General features: G+C 20.5%; 1 pseudogene; it reads left to right on the top strand.

Moving 5' to 3' along the window:
• The first annotated feature begins 214 nt into the window (after nt 1–214).
• Nucleotides 215–1,680, top strand: LOC143219852 (cytochrome c oxidase subunit 1 pseudogene; annotated as a pseudogene).
• Nucleotides 1,681–10,802: the final 9,122 nt, after the last annotated feature.

The following is a 10,802-nucleotide window of genomic DNA, read 5'->3' as shown; positions in this document are numbered from 1 at the left end:
ATATATATTATTTATATAATTTTAAATTTGCAATTAAATGTATTTTAAACTATAATTAAAAATTAATGAGTATAAAAAGTATTATGTCTGATAAGAGAAATAAATTGTAAATTTACTAACAAAATTAAAAAATTTTTTAATACTATAAAAATTTTATGTGAAATTAAAAACATTTAATTTTCAAAATTAAAAATAGATTTTAATTTAAATTTTAATTAAGAGATTAATATCAACAAATCATAAAGATATTGGCATTCTTTATTTTATATTAGCTATATGATCAGGTATAATTGGTTCCTCCTTAATATTTTTAATTCGTGTAGAATTAAGAATTCCTGGAATATTTTTAAATAATGATCAATTCTATAACTCTTGATTTACCAGTCATGCATTTTTATTAATTTTTTTTATAATTATACCTTCTTTAATTGGAGGATATGGTAATTGATTATTCCTTTAATATTAAGATCACCTGATATATCATTTCTTAGAATAAATAATAATAGATTTTGATTACTACATCCTTCATTATTATTATTATTTACTAGAAGAATTTTTAATTTTATATCTAGAACTGGTTGAACTGTATGTCCACCTTTATCTAATTCTATTTTTCATTCATCTCCTTCTGTAGATTTTACAATTTTTTATTTACATATATCTGGTATTTCGTCACTTTCTGCAGCTACAAATTTAATGACTACAATTATATTAATAAGAAATTTTAGATTAGATTTAGATAAAATACCTTTATTTCCTTGATCTCTTTTTATTACAATAATTTTATTATTATTATCTTTACCTGCAGTAGCAGGAGCTATTACAATATTATTATTTGATCGTAATTTTAATGCATCTTTCTTTGATACTATAGGAGAAGGAGATCCTGTATTATATCAACATTTATTTTGATTTTTTGGTCATCCAGAAATTTATATTTTAATTTTACCTGGCTTTGAATCAATTTCTCAAATTATTACAAATGAAAGTGGTAAAAAAGAAGTATTTGGTAATTTAGGAATAATTTATGCAATAATAGGGATTGGATTTTTAGGTATTACTGTTTGTGATCATCATATATTTACTATTGGATTAGATGTAGGAACTCGTTATTTTACTTCAGCAACTAAACTTATTGCTGTTCCAACTGGGATTAAAGTTATTAGATGATTATCAACTTATTATGGTTCAAAATTTGAAATAAATAATTCCATTGTATCATTTTTAGGTTTTATGTTATTATTTGCAATTGGAGGATTAACAGGAATTATATTATCTAATTCATCTATTGATATTATTTTACATGATACTTATTATGTTGTTGCTCATTTTCATTATGTTTTATCAATGGGAGCTGTTTTTTCTATTATTTCAAGATTTATTCACTGATATCCTATAACCACTGATTTAATATAAAATAAAATGCGATTAGCATATTAATTTTTAATAATATTTATTGGAGTAAATTTAACATTTTTTCCTCAACATTTTATAGGCTTAATAGGAATACCAGGACGTTATTCTGATTACCCTGATTCACATTATTGTTGAATTCTATTATCTTCAATTGGTTCTATTTTTCCATTAAATAGAATAATTTTTTTGTTACTATTAATTTTAGAAAGTTTAATTTATAAACGTTTATTATTATTTCAATTTTTTCAATCATCTTTAGAATGATTTATAAATTATCCTCCATTAAATCATTCATTTAATGAGTGTAGAATTTTAATAATTAAAAAATTTTTATATGGCCGAAGAGTGCAATGAATTTAAAATTCAATTGTATAAAATTTAATTTTATTATTAAAAATAGCAACATCAAATATATTTTTTTTTTCAAAATTCAAATTCCTTTTACTATGATAATTAAATTTATTTACATTATTTCATTATAACATTATATTAATAATTATTGTTCTTACTTCATATTTAATTGCTGCTATTTTAATTAATAAATTTATTAATTTATATTTATTAAAATATCATTTAATTGATGTAATTTGAACAATTATTCCAATAATAATTTCACTATTTATTTGTTTTCCATCTTTAAAGATTTTATATTGTATTGATGAATTATTAAATCCTTTTTTTTCAATTATATCAATTGGTCATCAATGATATTGATCTTATTGATATTCTGATTTTAATAATATTGAATTTGATTCATATATATTAATATATGAATCAATAAATCAATTTCTATTATACGATACAGATAAGCGATTAGTTTTTCCTATAAAATTACCTTCACGTTTATTAGTTTCATCAACTGATGTAATTCATTCTTGAACTGTACCACCTTTAGGTGTTAAAATCGATGCAATTCCAGGACGAATTAAACAATTTCATTTATTTTGTTTACGAGCTGGATTATATTTTGGACACTGTTCTGAAATTGGTTGTATAAATCATAGATTTATGCCAATTACTGTTAAAAGAACATCTCTAACTAATTTTATAAAATGAATTAAAAATAAAGTTTAATTTAAAAATTAGTTAAAATATATAACATTAAATTGTCAATTTAAAATTAATATCCCTTTATATTTTTAAAATATTTAAATCATTAAATATCTTACATTTAAAAGAATTGATCTTTAAATCAATAATAGTAAAAATTACTTTCAATGAATTACACAAATAAGACCAATTTTTCCATGTGAACTATATATTTTTATAATTTTTAACTTATTATACTTAATAACTAATTTAAATTATATATTAATTAATTTAAATTACAAATAAAAAAAATTAATTTCAATAAATGAATTCTAATTTTATAAATTTATTTGAAATATTTGATCCAATAATTAAATTAAATAACTATAGAAATTTTATTTCTAATTGAATATTTATTTTTTTTGCTTTTATATTATATTTAATTTTATTAAATAATTATTATATTACTATAAATTGAATTAATATTTTATTTATTAAATTTATTAAATTACTATGTAAAGAATTCATTATAATTTATAAATATAATTCAAATATTATTATTTGTATATATTTGTTAATATATATTCTTATTACTAATTTTTTAGGATTAATTTCTTATGTACTTACTGCAACAAGACATTTATTATTTAATTGAATATTATCATTAACATTATGAGAAGCTTTTATTTTATATATAATAATTAATTCCTATAAATTATTTTTTACTCATATACTACCTTCAAATTCGCCTTTATATTTAATAAATTTTATAGTAATTATTGAATTAATTTGAAATATTATTCATCCTTTAACTTTATCAATTCGATTATGAGCTATCTTAATTTCTGGTCATTTAATTTAACACGATTGTGCAATTTTATTTTAAATTTTTCAAATTTAATCTTTATTTCTTTTTGAATTCAAAATATACTAATAATTTTAGATATTTTTATATCATTCATTCGAACTTATGTATTTTCAATATTAATAATTTTATATTATTCTGAATATTAAAATTTGATGATAAAAAATAATTTTTTTATCATTTAGTTACATTAAGACCTTGACCTTTATTAATATCATTAAATTTAATAAATTCAATAATTGATTTAATTAATTTAATATATTTCAAATTTAATTATCAATTATTAATAATAATTTTTAATATAATTTTAGTTTTTATTTTATGAATACGAGTTACTATTCGTGAATGATCTTATCAAGGACATCATACAAATTATGTAACAAATTTTTAAAAATTTTGTATAACTTTTTTAATGTATCAGAATTATTATATTTCATTTTTTCTTTTTGACGTTATTTTCAAATATATATTTCTTCCTCAATTGAAATTATAAATATATGATCTCCTAAGTCAATTATTTCAATCTATTCAGGATTTACTCTTTCAATGTGTTATAATTATATATTAATATATAATTTAAAAACTCAATTATATATTTAATTTATGCATTAATTTCAGGTTTACAATTTATAATAATTCAATTATTTCAAAACATTTATTCATATTTTACAATTAATGGTAGAGTTTTTTGTTCATTATATTATTTAATAACTGGATTTCATGGATTTCATGTATTAATTGGATTAATTATATTATTTCATACATTTTTACGATTAAAATTTAATCATTTTTCAAAATCTCATCATATTATTTTTTAATTTTCAATTTGTTATTGACATTTTGAAGATTTAATATGATTATTTTTATATTTTAAATTATATTTATAAGATTTAATTTACTATATATAGTATAAATAAATAAATTTAATTTCGAATTAAATAATTATTATAAAACTATTATATAGAAAATACTTGTTATAATAAATTTTATTTATTTATATTTATTAGTAATATTAGTTTCATTAATTTTATTTTCTCTTAATTTTTTATTTCCTATAATATTGAAAAATAAATTAGAAAAAAAGTTATCATTTGAATGTTGATTCAACATAATTTCTTAAGCAATTTTACCATTTTCAATTCCATTTTATACAATATCCTTAATATTTTATTCTTGATGCCGAAATTATTGTATTAATACCAATTATTTTTATATTAAATAATATAGATGGTTATTATATAGAATTATTAATTTCTTTTTTTCTATTTTCTTTATTTATTATTTCATTAATTAAATGAGCAAATGAATATTTTAATTGATTATATTAATAAAACTTATATAGCTTTAAAAAAATATTGATTTGTGAAATCAAATATATAAAAAATTATTTTAAATATAAAAAAAATATTTAAGAAATTAAAAATTTTCTTTAATATTTTCAATATTATACTCTGTTTATAAGCTATTCAAATATTCAATGAAATAAAAAAAATAAAGCTTCTGACTTTATAACTAAAATTAATAATATTATTGGTTCTAATATACATATAATAAATAAATAAATAATTTAATTAAAAATATTAATATTAAAAATATAAAAATACTAAAATTAATAATATTATAAATTTTAAAATTGAAATAAATATTGATTTTATTTGACAATAATATAACTTTATTTGCAATTAATTTTATAATAATTTTTTCAAATATAATTCCATATAAATAAATATATTGTAATGATTTTAAATAAGATTTTTTATAAATTAAGTTTAAATTTATAATGTTATCGTAAAAAATTATAATATTTTATAGAAATATTGATTTGTTAAAAATTCTATTTAAAAAAATCCTAGTATAAATACTTTAAAGATTAATATTTTTATAAAAAAGTTTAAAATTATAATTTCTAATATAAACATTAAATTAAATATAATTTTACATTAAAAAATTCTAAAAATGATTATAATTAATATGCAAAAATTTAATAACTATCATCTTTAATGTAAATTAAATTTAAATTTAAGTTTTCATTTAATAAATTTATTATAATTCGAAAAGAATATATAATAGTTAATATTGTTCTAATAATTAAGTTTATATATCTAAATAAATTTATTTTTGAAATAAAATAATTTTCAATTATTAAGTCTATAGAATAAAATCCAACTAAAAAAGGAAAACCTATTAAACTAAATAAAGAAAAAAATAAAAATTAATCTTTTTATTGGATAAATATAAAATATTCCAGTAAAAAATTTTAAATTTTGATTATTATTTCAATAATGAATTTAACTTCCTGCACATATAAATATTAAAGATTTAACTATTGAATTAATAAATAAATGTAGAAAAGCTAAATCCTTTAAGTTTAAAGATATAATTCATACTATAAAACTTAATTGACTAAAAGTTGAATATGCAACAATTTTTTTAATATCTTATTCAAAATTTGCAGAAAAACCTGAATATAATTTTGTTAATCTAGAAATTAATAAAATAAAATTTATATAATTTATTTCTAACAATTCTAAATATCGAATTATTAAATATGCACCTGCTGTTACTAATGTAGAAGAATGAACTAAAGATGGAACTGGTGTTGGAGCTATTATAGCTATTGGTAATCATGTACAAAATGGAATGAGTGCTCTTTTAGTAAAAATTAATATAATAAATAAAATTGTTATTAAATTATTAAATTTATATAATAATGAATTTCATCTACCAAACATTATTATTATAGAAATTAATATTAATAAAGAACAATTACCTAAACGATTTAAAATAATTGTTAATATTCCGGAATTGAAAGACTTATTTTTTTGAAAATAACTAATTAAACCTACAAGAGATTATTCCTAATCCATCTCAACCAATTATAATAGTTAATATATTAAAACCAATAATTAAAAATTATATAGAAATTAAGAATAATACTACTAAAGAAAAAAATCGTTTAATTAAAAAATTTTCTAACTTTATACAACTAATTCTATATAATAAAATTATTGATCTAATTAATGATACTAAAAATAAAAATATTATTCTTTTTGAATCTAAATAAATTATAAAATTAAATTTTATAGAATTCAATCTAACAATATTTCATTCTTCAATAATAATATTATTAATGAATAAACAATAAAAATTTAAAATTAAAACAAATAAACTTAAAAAAAATTAGTAAATTCTGTAAATATATAATTTAATTATAATTTAAAATTAATATTTTATTAATGAAACTAATTTTTAGAATTAATATTTTATAATTATTTACATTCAAAGTAAAATTAAATAAAAACAAAAATATTTAAAGGAATTCAATGTATTATGAAAGTAAAATAATTAATTAATTTACCATTTAATAAGTTAAATTTAATATAAAAATTACAATGATTCATAAATGAAAATAAGTAAATTGAATAAGTAAATCTTAATAAATAATATCAAAATGATATTAATAATAAAACTTTATATTTATAAATTAAACTTGTTAATAAAAAAATTTCTTTAATTAAATTTATTGAAAAAGGAACGATCTATTTGAAGAACATAATATGTATCACATTAAAGATATTGAAGGTATTAAATTAATTAAACCTTTGTTAACTATTAATAAACGTCTATATGTTTGTTTATAAACTATTTCAATTAAATAAATTAATCCAGATGATCTTAATCCATGATAAATTGTTATTATATATCTACCATAAATTCATAATTTAGAAATAGTTATTATTCATATTAATATTATTCTCGTATGTATAATGGAAGAAATAGCAACAGTTAATGTTATATCTAACTGACGTAAACATATAATTCTTAAAATTAATATACCTAAAATTCTAATTGTTCAAATATAATTATTTATTTAAAAAAAATAGTATTTAAAAGTAAATATTAATCGTAATAACCCATAACTTCCTAATTATAAGATAATTGATGCTAAAATTATTGAACCATAAAAAGGAGCTGTTACATGAGCTTCTAATAACCAGGAATGTATCATATATATATATCTAAACATATAATAATTAAATAAGTTATATTTATTAATATTTATAAATTGTAAAGAAATTACTATAAATAACTTAATAGCCATTAATATTAAAAACTTTTTAATATTCATATCCTTAAATAAATTATTGCAATAAATAATTAATAAACCTGTAATTGAATAATATTAATAAAATTATAAAATATTAAAATAAATTATAATTTAATGATTTTACATTCTTAATTAAATTAAATAATTAATATACCTATAAATATTAATAAACTATATTCATTTAATATTTATTGGTTTTCTATCACTAAATAAATTAAATAATTAATATACCTATTAATGTTAAAAATTGTTAAATATTTATATCCTTAAATAAATTATTATAAAGTAATTAATAAACCTATAAATAATATTAATAGAACTATAAAATATTAAAATAAATTATAATATTTATTGATTTTATATTCTTAAGTAAATTAAATAATTAATAAACCTATAAATTATTAAAATAAGTTATAATATTTATAGATTTTATATTGCTAAATAAATTAAATAGTTAATAAACCTATAAATATTAAAATTATTTTAACTTAATATTTATAGGATTTGTATCACTAAATAAATTAAATAATTAATAAACCCATTAATATTAAAAAAAAATTTTTTATTTATAGATATTGTATCCGTAAATAAATAAAATAATTAGTAGATTATAATTAATAAATATTTATTTAATATTCATAGATTTGAGTAAATTAATATAACATAATTAATAAACATATAAATAGTAAATAAATTATATTTCAAATTATAGTTATTTAATAATCTAATATTATAATTTAATTATAATTATTTTCTACACAACTGAAATAATATAAAATTAATTAGTTATACTACTCGACTAAAATAGTATAAAATTATTTATACCATTAAAATAGTGTAAAATTAATTATTTATAATAAATTAATTTATACTACTCGACTAAAATAATATAAAATTAAACGTTTATAATAAATTAATTTATACTACTCGATTAAAATAGTATAAAATTAAGTATTTATTATAAATTAATTTATACTACTCGAATAAAATGGTGTAAAATTAATTATTTTTAATAAATTGATTTATACTACTCGACTAAAATAGTATATAATTACTTGTTTATAATAAATTAATTTATACTACTCGACTAAAATAGTATAAAATTAATTATTTATTCCACCAGAATAGTGTAAAATAAATTATTAAATATATATTTCATATAAAATATTATTATATAATTTATCGATACATTATGAATCTATATACTTAGTAATCAGTTTATTTATATTTTAAATTTAATAAAATTTATCAGCAGCAGAAAATTTCAATGGAACAAGTTTTCATATTATATATGCAATAAAATTAGCCCACCACAATACTAGTCGAAAATATAAATAGAACTAATTTTACACAGTAATATTTGTCAACAGTAGATAATTTCAATTAATTCTCGCAATGTATATTAAAGTAGAAGGTCAAACCGCCGGAGAATATTACCAATTGGTATAGAGTCATTCTTATTACCGAAAAAATGCCCTCCCTGGAACCTAGCACACTGTACCCTGTGTCATGCTTAGTGCTCACGGAATCAAATGAGTAGACATTATATCTGACGCACACCATTTTTTCAAATATGAATTAGAGGATTGAGAGTCAAACCGTTTTGGATCGTTACCACCTTCTTTGAGAGTCGAACGTCTGAGTCAGTAACTATACATGTAGTTGTGATTCCGAGAGTCAAGCCCAGAATGCCAGTAGTAAACACACTGAAGGTATTGTAGATAGATAGTAGACGACCGTAATTGACGGTTTGAATATTAAAATAAAGCGTCAAACCGATCCAGAACGATATCAATTGCTATAAAGTCGATGGTTTTGCCGAAGACCTTACCCTTCGAAAAACAAACCGGCTGTATGGGGGGGGGGGGTATAGCTTCGTGTTCCGAGAAGGAAATTGGTATTCGCTTTAGTGTCGAGCACCTTAACTGCATGTATGTAATAGAAGATCGAGCGTCTAAGCGTTCGAGAACGTTATCACTTTCTTGGAGAGACGAACGGCTAAGTCCTTAGCTTTACGTATTCCAATATTCGAAGAGCCAAACCATGTATGCCCGGAGTAAATGATACTAATTCGCTACCTTGAACACTCAGCAAGACACTTGCTGCAGCGGGTTGGGCTTCTCGGAAGGTATGGCCTTCGGTAAAAAATTTGACGCCATAGGAATAAATTTCGTTCTACGAAGATTTGACGTGCGACCTTAATATTAGAACCGTGAATTAATATTTTTATTGACAATGCTCTTCAACGGATTTAATCCTGTACTGCCTGGTTCTAATCCCGGAATATCAGGATAGGTGAAGCTCCTGACATAGCCGATCGACTCTCAACGAAAGGTCGCGTTCCCGATCCATTTGACAACCAACACTCTCAGTGATACAAGAAATTTATGGGCCCGTCACTGAAATGGATATTAGTTTCTATCTCTGAGCATGAAGTTATACAATCTATACAGCGGGTTGTTCTCGTAAGGTAAGAACTTCAGTAAAAAGAGTGACTCTATACCAATTTATAATGGTCTCCGACAGTATGACTCCCTACTTTCATGCTCATCCCGTGAATTATGGTGTCAATTGCCTTTCTAGTTCAGCGGATTTACTCCGAAATGACTTGTTTCACTCTCGGAATTACGGGGTTGTTGAAGCCACTGACCTGACTGGTTTTGTTCTCAAAGATGGTGGTAACGCTCTCGAACGGACTTATTCTCGTGTTTTCTTTTCATGCATGAAAATATGGCGTCCGTCTGCTAAAATTTCTGCTAATTTGCTTCTGCCAACTCCAAGCAGGACACTATCTAGGGAGTTATAGGCTTCTCGGACGGTAAGGCCTCCGGTAAAAAATTTGACTCTGCACCAAAATATAAAGCTCTATAACCATTTGACGCTCTACCATAGTATTCATACCGTGAAATAAGCTGTCCATTGCCAATACTAACCAGGGGAGATACTCCCGAAATAACTGGTTTGATTCTCGGTATCACAGGGCAGTTGGCCTTATTGACGTAGCAGTGTCACGCTCATAGGAGCTGGTTACGTTCTCGCACGGTTTGCCCTCGATGTTCCTATATATGGATGAAAATAATGTATCCGTCTGCTGAAATGTCTACTAATCTGAAAACGTGAATAATAAGGAGCACAGTCGCTGCAGGGTTTTGGGTTCTCGGAAGGTAAATTATTTGGTTAAAAAAAATGACTATTATACGAATTCGTAATGTTCTCTGACGGTTAGACTCTGAATCTCAATATTCATGTCGTGATATATAGTGTCTCCTGCCAATACTGTTCATCGGATTTAATCTCGGAATACATTGTTTAACTCTCGGAAAGACAGGATGGGTGTAGCTATTTGACCCTAGATCTTTTAACGCACAGATGAAGTTAAGGTGC

The sequence above is a fragment of the Lasioglossum baleicum genome, unplaced genomic scaffold (genome assembly GCF_051020765.1).
Source record: "Lasioglossum baleicum unplaced genomic scaffold, iyLasBale1 scaffold0079, whole genome shotgun sequence".
In the NCBI taxonomy this organism is placed as follows: Eukaryota; Metazoa; Arthropoda; class Insecta; order Hymenoptera; family Halictidae; genus Lasioglossum; species Lasioglossum baleicum.
This window is presented reverse-complemented; position numbering and strand designations above follow the sequence as displayed.